Source organism: Anser cygnoides, chromosome 6 (assembly GCF_040182565.1).
Source record: "Anser cygnoides isolate HZ-2024a breed goose chromosome 6, Taihu_goose_T2T_genome, whole genome shotgun sequence".
In the NCBI taxonomy this organism is placed as follows: domain Eukaryota; kingdom Metazoa; phylum Chordata; class Aves; order Anseriformes; family Anatidae; genus Anser; species Anser cygnoides.
The window spans coordinates 4,781,822-4,791,198 of NC_089878.1; the positions used below are offsets into that span (position 1 = coordinate 4,781,822).

General features: G+C 38.7%; 1 long non-coding RNA gene across 1 annotated transcript in view; it reads left to right on the top strand.

Moving 5' to 3' along the window:
* The window catches only part of LOC125182125 (uncharacterized), a 47,280-nt gene that overhangs the window by 13,208 nt on the left and 24,695 nt on the right, over nucleotides 1-9,377 (top strand). The window contains exon 2 of the long non-coding RNA XR_007161144.2: nucleotides 7,180-7,238. This is a non-coding gene — a long non-coding RNA (uncharacterized lncRNA). The remainder of the gene's footprint in view (nucleotides 1-7,179; nucleotides 7,239-9,377) is intronic.

Consider the following 9,377-nt stretch of genomic DNA (forward strand, 5'->3'; position numbering starts at 1 on the left):
TTAAACAACTAGACAATGCACTAAAACAATATGAAATGTTGTTCCTAATAAGAAATTACTGTGATAAGGCAATTGTATAAGTATTTACTTAATATTTGCTGATTGTCTCAGTTTATGAAGTTTTCTGACTTCAGAAGGGTCAAATGGAAACAAATAGTTTTGATACTGATGGAGCAAAGATAGGCAGATATTCCAAAGATAGGCAGATATTCATCTGCAAAACATTTAATTGTTCCAGACAGTAGTTAGTAAGGGACTAAATTTTGAACAATGTAATCAAACTAAAAAAAAAAATACCAAATTTATCATAAATGACAAAAAAAGCCTCTCATTTGCACAGAATCATGAGAACCCTTTTAAAGTCTGAATTTATTATAGGAGAGTTAAACCCTTCAGGCAAAGTTAGGTCACTTATGAGAACAATTTATTTTTCATTAGCCTAAACCTGCCTGACCTGTTCATCTGTTTGTGTCCTATAAAATACCCTGTTAGAACATGCAGATGCAGTATTAGCAGAGCAAATTATATTGTCTCTTTGAACCCAAGAATTCTAGGTACAAGTCAGTGAAAACGGTCATCTTCCCCAGAATCCTGCTGGCTGTCTGGAGTGAGCCTTCAGGAAATAAAAAACAGTAGATACCACAAAACAAACTACAAATTGGAAAGTTTTACTTTGAGGTAGCCAGGATTGCTTTGGAAACAAGGTATTACTTAATTTTATGAGGAATGAGTTCTGGAACAGTTTAAAGAGATTGTAAAAGCTGAAGCGATCTCAGAGCAGCACCAGTAACTTTGACTTCCTTACAAAATTTCCAATAGAGCCACTCTATCTGCATCTTAAGGCTCACACAACAGCAAGTTTCTGTAAACGTCTGTTCAAGTAGGTGACACCAATCTGTTTCCTTGTCTAGGGAAGAAGATGGTGATTTTGTATTTAAGAGTATCCCTTACCCATGTATACAGATTTGGGTAATGAAAGAGCAAAATTATTCTTCTTGCAAAATTAAAATAGTCCTTTTTAGGAGAAGTAGTTGCAGAGATTTTAAGCTGTTGCAAATCATTACCACTCTGTGTTTGTGAATGGTGTATGTCTATTGTAACAGCTAAAGCTATTTGTCCATAAAACATTATACATTGGTTCAGAACATGCAGAAAATATTCTGAAAATATATAATTGCAGAAAGTGCTGGAAGGATGCTCTAAAGCCAGTGAAATTTCTGATGTGTTATGCAGTCTTATTTCTTGCACACACATTTCCAGTGTCGGTAACTGCTAAGCAGAAGACAAAGAAGTACATTAAAACAAATGTCTTCATGGAAATTCTGATGATGGGAAACATGCACATTTTTATCCTATTTGTTTAATAAATATGTAGCTTGTAATAAACCTCAAAACATTTAGACTGTGAGCACAAGCATCCAAGGGCATTACAGCAAAGTCAGGACTCCACTACCATTTATTGTGAGACTTTACAAATGCTATGGCAAACCAACAGCCTAATTTTGGTGCTGGCACTATCATCCTTGCAGGCTGTTTGAGCAGCTCCCCAGGGCCTCTAGCCCTCTAGTGTCTTCCTAGATGTGATTCCGTTCTTCCCTTCCACCCAAGCTCAACAATGGAAAGATTTCTCTTCTCTCTCCTTAGAGCGTTGACAGTTTTGTCAAAAGCAGTTTCTCATAGCAGGTATTTAGTTTGCTTGGGCCCTCAACCTGTTCCCTTTCATATATGTGAAGGCTCAGCACCTGCCCACTTATCTTCTGGGCTCACCATCACCCACGGGCTGAGGCATGAAGCGTGAGGGCTGCTTTGTAAAAGGAAGTCTGAAGAACATGCAGGGAAAAAAAAAATCTCAGAAAATAAAAAGGAAGATCAGGGTAAAATTTACTGAATTTTTTAATGTTGATTAAGATCTGCATTACATTAAAAAAAAAAAAAAAAGCCTTTTCTTGAAGTATTTTTTCTATAAAACTGAAATGGGACAGCATGCAGGAAGACTATCAGCATGAATGATGGGAGCCTGAAAGACTAATGGCAGGGAGATTTGTAATATCTCCAAAGCAGTATTACCACTTAGGCAATATAAAATCCAAACTGGAAGTTAAAAGTTTAAAGTTTATCCATCAACACAGCAAGGGGCATTTTTTTAGATGAAACTCCACTACTAGCGTTCCTCCCACCCATAATTCTGCAGGAATACTGGGAACTGAAAAATCTAAGGTGGTAAATATGGTCCTGTAATCTTGAAACTGAGAGAGAGCTTTCCTCCCAGGCTTGGAGTGTCAGGTTAAAAGAATTTCTTCTCCCAAAAGCAAACACAGAATTTCCAAAGAGATGCAAACAGTTTTATTACCCCTCCAGTTGGGGATAATATACCCATTGACAACCCGATTGCTCTGTGCAAAGACATAGTACAGGCTAATACCACATAGGATCAAAAGCAGAGGACGGGTTTTGATTTTACCTCTGCTCTCCAGTGTAACTCCACTGATACCATGGACTTACCTGTTACTAAACCAGTGTGAAATTACATTCTTATTTCTGACTTTTAACAGCGAAATACATTCCACACTAAGAGGAAAGCAGGGGCATAGAGGAAGGAATGCACTTCTGAGGGTAAACATTTGCCTCCTAATTAAGAGTTTCTGCTATTAATTATTTCACATACTTGGAAAGCAGAGATGCTTGAGGTGGAATGTACATATCTACTTGTGCAACACATTTCTTCTTTTTTTGTTCATTCAGATGTTTTTCAAAAGCTTTAGGTTACACTTTGGAATTTCCAGACATTTCTGCCAATGCTAAAGAGCTATTCACCAACTTTACAAGAAATCCTCTGCAGTCCCTTTGTAGGAGAACAGTGTGCTACTTCATTCAAACTTAATGAGTTGAATAACTTGGCATCTAATTGGACTTTAGATCACTGCTTGTCTTGTTAATGCAGTGTTAAAACTGAAGGTGACCAGATGTAATCGCAGTAAAGACTATTTTAGTACTCAGTATGCTACATGAGATCATATTTTAATTCCTATTAAATAGACTTCACTTGGTGTTACAAAATCCCAAGTATTTCTCTGTGCAGGCACCTGTTGAGCACCCTGCATGCTAATTTGTCATACAACATTAATAATAATGAACTTAAAGTCTACTGAAAGTACTTAAAGTGCCAGAATACCCCTGGAAAAATGCTTCTAGAAGATAAAATTACAAGCTTTTTATTTTCTCTATATTTCCAGTCTATTAAACTGCGTTATGAGTTGGGATTCCTTCCATCTTACCATTCTGGGAATGACATAGGGATAGCTATATGGGCTATAGTTATTACGGGCAGCTTTATATCACATTAATATGCTTTGGGGCTACATGAGGATCTCAGAAAGATATTCCAAAAAAAAAAAAAAAAAAGAAGAAGAAGAAAAGCAATGAGGATGAAGGAACAAACCATGACCTTGAATGCACTGAGTGCAGTGCAGAGCAGTAAGAGCTGAATTCAAAAGCAGGGCCAATTTTTATGGGGAGAAAATAAATGTGGAACTGTTTAAGGCCTCTATTCTGTAGTACTTAAGCATGTGTCTGTTTTGAAGCAAGTGACTTCCTTTTATCCAGAAGTCAAATACAAAACCAAATGGAGTTGGGTCTTGTGTCAAGTGTAGGTCTCGCTTAACAATTTGGGCTATGTCCTAAGACCTAACAAACTTCCTTTTTGTTTGCCAGTTCCCAGAGCACCCAGTGCCATTTTTTGAACACTTGCAAAACTGTGTGCCCTAGTGTTGTGCAGTCCATGCAATGCAATTTAAGACGAAATGTAAGGGAAAGAGACATGACTTGAACTATGTCGGAAAGACTGATCCAAATTTGATTGATGCCTTATCTTTTAAAGCTTTATAATCTGTTGGACAGAATATTGTAGGTGCTCATATGGCTTGAGAGTTAGATTTTGTACCGTACCATTTTAGAGCTACAGTCTAGTGATTTATTCGTAGAAGGAAGCTATCAAATATTAACCATTTCAAGGAAAAAAAAAAGTTTATATGGGTAAGGTAAGCATTTGGAACATCAAGGCTGACTAGTGAACACCTAACTACATGCTCTGTCCTTAATCTTGGTTAAGTAGTTCACCATATTGGTGTCACAGAAAAAAATCTGAAATACTTCCACACACTGCCAGTGATTTCTGTGCTTTATGAACTGTACCACAGGTAATATGTACAATCTGAAATGTTTGCGAAGCTTTAAGATTTAGGCTACCTAGATCTAGTGGTACTAAAAGTGAAATGTGGTCAAGGCGGGACCATTCCTTTTGCCTTCAGACAGTAAGAATTCAGTCAGATACAGTCTGCTTGAAATAAAATAAAAAAAAATAAATAAATAAAAAGTACTGGGGCAATAGTAGACAGGGTTGCATTTTTCACAGTTTTTCTTCATTCCTCTAATATTCCATACATATTTTAAGGTGCTTGTCACTTCCAGCATCACAGAAAGTTATTATGCATATACCTGATCTGCCCCAAAAGGAATTCAGCATTTCAAGAAAGCCATTAAATTATGCACTATCTTAGTCTATGACCATCTATTCTTATCTGTATTACAGTTGCTGCCTATCTTCTATTTCTGCTCCCATTTCACTGCTTTCTTCCCCCCACTGCTTAGTTATTTCTTAGTTAAAATTCAATAGCAAGACCTTTGGGAGAAGTATCAGGTCCTCTTCTCCATTGATACAATTCTGTGGTCTGTGAGAACGGAAATGAAAATAAGTTTGAATAAGAAAAGTACTGATGGTTTTGTACGTGACATATCATATTCCTGTTAAATATTTCACTGTATGATTGGAGATGGAAAAAGTATTTTCTCTCTAAACCTATTTGGAACATGTAGAAGGACGTTTGATCTTAAGATTTTCAAGTTCATCCAGCAGGTTTTCAGCTGGAAGACCCTCGCCTCCTAAAACATCCAATAGACTCAAAAAAGAGACTGCTTAATTCACCTCCATAAATCATTTTTTGCTCAGTCTAATTGGAATGTAAGCTTTCCCCTTCTCCCCAGACTTACGTACGTGCTTGGGAGGCCTCCTAGTAATGCTCCCAACTCAGAAATTCCACTTAGGGCATGAAACAGTTTTTGTGAAAACTTCAGTTGATCCTGTTATTTTAGTAATCAGCAATCAGCTATCCATATATAAAGATTTCTGAAAACTTTTCATCCAGCTCCGCGGGTGACATTATTACTGTGTTCTAGAACAAACATGGTGTTTATAATTGTGTATGTTAGCAAGTATTTAATCTAGCTCCTCTTCGGTGTGGGGCCGATAGAAATGCAGGTATTTAATGAACCTTTTCCATTTGCCTAAACATTCTGAATTGGCAGAGAATGGACTTGTGCGAAGCAGTGTTTTTGTCAGTGTCTAATACTCTCCTGTGTAGCTAACCTGAGGAACCGGGAGTTTAAAAAGGCAAGCCTAGCCTAGCCCAGCAGCACAGCCTTGGTGTACAGATGGAAAAGTCTAAAAGGTCAGCTAGAGAGTCAAGTGGGCCCAGAAGCCCTGAGGACAGGCAAGCTTTGTGGGCAGAAGTTACCCTCCATGGACATGGCTTGGGTGCTGCTTGCAGACAGCTACCTGCTTGGAAAAAATAGCAACAACCGGGTTCTCGGAGGGACTGAAAGCTTGAAGTGATACTTGTATTTGGGTATGGTGTATTTCACGGGATCAGACCCAAGAGCGGGAAATTGTCTTCAGAGCTCTTTTATTTTGAAACTGAGCTTTATTTCTGTAATCTTTAAGATTCTGCCAGGAATTATACTATATATTTTCTTTAGATTCAGAAATCTGATTTCTATTAGTGACTGTATGAACTTCAGTTTTATTAAACAGAATATATTGGTGGGAAGGGGAATGTAGTTTATACCGTAAACATATGCCTGTGGGACTTTGGAGAAGTGAATTGTTAAAATGGCTCCAACATGTAAAGACTGCATGAAAATCCCACAAAAACCTGAGATGAAGTTAATGCTGACAGTGTGTAAGCTAATAGTACCTTTATTGTAGACATCTGCAGCCAAAGGATCCTCTTGGGATCACCATTTGCTTACCCAGGAAATTTGTTGACAAGTTAGATGTCAGCATCCTCAAGTTTTATGGACTGGAACGGAAGGGTGTTTCCTGCTCTATGTTTTATAGACCAACTCTTTGGTTAGTGGTGTAGCAGTCAGTTATACTGTTGGACCGGGGAGGGAGACAATTTGTCAGGTCATAGGTGGAGACTGGTTCGGTCAGTGTGCACTGAGAAAGACTACACCAGTCCAGGAGACTCCTGACATAGCAGAAAGTGTTAAATGTCAGCTTAAAATCATCTGTGCTAGTCTCAGACTTCAGTAAATATTCGTAAACAGTCTCTAAATTACAGAGAAATTCCAATAGTATTGCATTCTATATCAAATATCAAATGAAAGCAGCATCATTAGTGACACACTAATGAATACCACATGAATTAATAATAATCAGCTACTTTTTGATGTCTCTCTGGCTTCCATCTGTCTCTTAAATCACTTGAAATAATTAATTGCTTAATGCCTTTCACCTCTGACAGACAGAAATAAATTGCAGATTAAAAATACTTGTGTTGGCAGTGGGCAGAGCCAACTAAGGCAGAAGTACAGCTTTTGCTGCTGATCTAGAGGGATGAGGCATTTTGCCCTGCTGAGCCTACCTTGCCCAGGTAGCAGTACACAAATAGAGGAGGCGATGCTATACTGCTCTCTTCAGTCAGATACTTTCCCAGGCCCACAGGGTTTTTGTGGAGTTTGTTCTCCTCCACAGAGCTGGATCAATAGCTCTGAAGTCTCCAGCCCTCTCTTTGTAGCGCTGCTACAGTAACTTTCCCCTTTAACTTGTGCGTGTTGGTAGGCCACAAGGTAGTGAAACACAGCCTCAGTCACTTCTGCCGAGATGAGTGGGGAGTGTTAGAGGTCATGGATAGAGTCACCTCTCTGTTGAGAACTGCCCTGACGTCTCTCTGGGTGATAAGCAACAAACTGATTGCAAGAAATTCCAGGCTTGTGGACATGGGATAAACGTGAATGACAGCCTGATGTAAATGCAAACGCTGTAATACAGCATTCTTTATTTTGAAAACTGCCTGGCCATGAAGATTTTAGTATTTTAATTTTGATTATCTTTATTTATAGATACTAAGGAATTCAGTTGCTTGGAGACCTGCATCTCGTTATCTGTGCTGAAAGGCCAGGTAAGGCCAGTTATTCAAATAATGTTGTAGTGACCAGAGAATGCATGAGAAGCACATTAATTTTTAATCAGCGTGAGAACGGGGAAGTCAACTGTGATTTTTTCTTCTCAGAAGCTTTGAAAGTTGCAGATTTTGCAATCTTTTCATTTCAAAAAGTATGGGAAGGTATTTAGGATAGGCTGTGGCAGGAGTCCTCCCACCACTGTGTTCTGCTTCATTGTACAAGTGGCAACCCCATTACAGCACTGGATGCAAGAGTATCACTTTCATAAACGGTATAACTGACAACACCTATATATATTATAGTGTCTAGGCAATGTATGAGTTTCATATTTTTTTTTTATTTTAGGCTTTTTTTTCAACTTTTTAAATTGCCTCTTGATAAAGTGTGTGAGAGGGAAGGCATGGGTGCTCTGTGATTCACAGTGAAGGAAAGCCTGAATGTCTGTCTCTCAGCTTATGACAAATGCAGCTCATAGGATTCAGCTGCTAACATAGAATTTAATTTTAGTTCCACATTTTGCCTTCCTCAAGCTTTTAAGCATGATACCAAATCGCCACCTCTTACTTTATACTAAATGTTTTTAAATGCACATTTTCAAGCTCTGGAGTTACTAGGGGAGTTCCTCACAGAAAAATAACATTACCCTGCATGCACAGAGAAAATGGAAGGCAAAACGAATTTGTTTTGCTGGAGTGATAGCTACTAGACCTTCACATATTTAAAGCTCTGGGAAAGCTACTACAGGAAAAAATAAAAACAAATAATTAAATCGTTCTTTTGCACATTTCTATTCCAATAACCACTACAGATTCCTTGCAGAAAATTCCCCAGGCAAAACAGTTTCTTGCAGGTACAATGATGGTAGATTGAAAGAGCTGCAGGGGCTAGGTGCTCACCTGGACGGTCTGTGATCCCCCTAACATCAGGCTGGTGGCAGCAACAGAGCCAGGCTGAGCCTGCCTGAAGGATTTCTGCCCTCCAGCCCTGCTCCTCCAACACGGGGGCTGTGGCGACAGTGGCTCCAGCTGGCTTTGGGTGGCCTTTGCTGTTGCCCATCTCCATGGAAAGGGTTACAGGATGGCACACACAGTTTCTCTCTAAAGGTGTATAAGCACAGCATTTAGGAAGAGATTAAAAAGATACCGAGTATTAGTGGCAGGGAAACTGCAAGTAGAAAAGGTCCCTTTGCTCCTCTACCACTGCCTTGCAGTTCCCGTCACCCAGGTGGCACTGGCAGTGGTTGGGAACCTGTCACTGCAGGGCTGTCCAGCCCCATCCCTGCATCTCTGAGTTCAGTTCTTGCTACAGGGACTGTGTGCAGGAAGCAGAGTCGATGGTAAACCTTGCAGAGGAAATAACATGAAAGTGAGGAAAGACTAGAAATGAAAAGTAGATGTGGTCTAGGAAAAAGTATGAAGCAGAAACAGGCAAGAAAAGCAAACAAAGAAAACAAAAGAATAATGGGCAAGCAAACTAGAAGCAAAGCAATAACAACATAGGACATAGGCTCAGAAGTGTTTTGCAGGGGTATTACAAAACAAAAACTCCACCGGGGAAAGGAGGGCAAGCAGTGGGTTAAGACAAGGTAAGATTTCACTGTGCCTGAAAGCATCTTGTTGAGATGAATTTTCTTTATGCATCCATACCCTTTACCTAAGAGCAGTGAGAATAGTTTGAGGCTTGTTGGGTATGAAATGTATTTATGATTTTCTACTCTCATATAAATGTGTACTTTGTTCAAAAATTGTTTTCCTTATTTACTCGGGGCATGTACTTAGACTGCCGAAGTTAAATGTGACTCCTATCTACTAGAAATATTTTGTTCTGGGTAATAGCCCAATGCCTTTAAAATTCAGAATATTATGCTTTAGTTAAAAATAATGGGCAATATAGCTGTATTTCACAATGAATAAGTGTATTAATTATGAGACAAATCACACTGGATACTGGTTGCTGCTCAATTCCCTTTGAATTTTAATGAATAATAACTTGCTTGAAAATAAAGGACACTTTTAATGCATCCAGCAATGATTAAGTAGGCTAATCACAGGTAATAAATATATTTTTATTGAAATCTTGATGACTACACTTGCATTGTCTTCCAGAAGTATGCTATTCTCATTTGAATTATATAC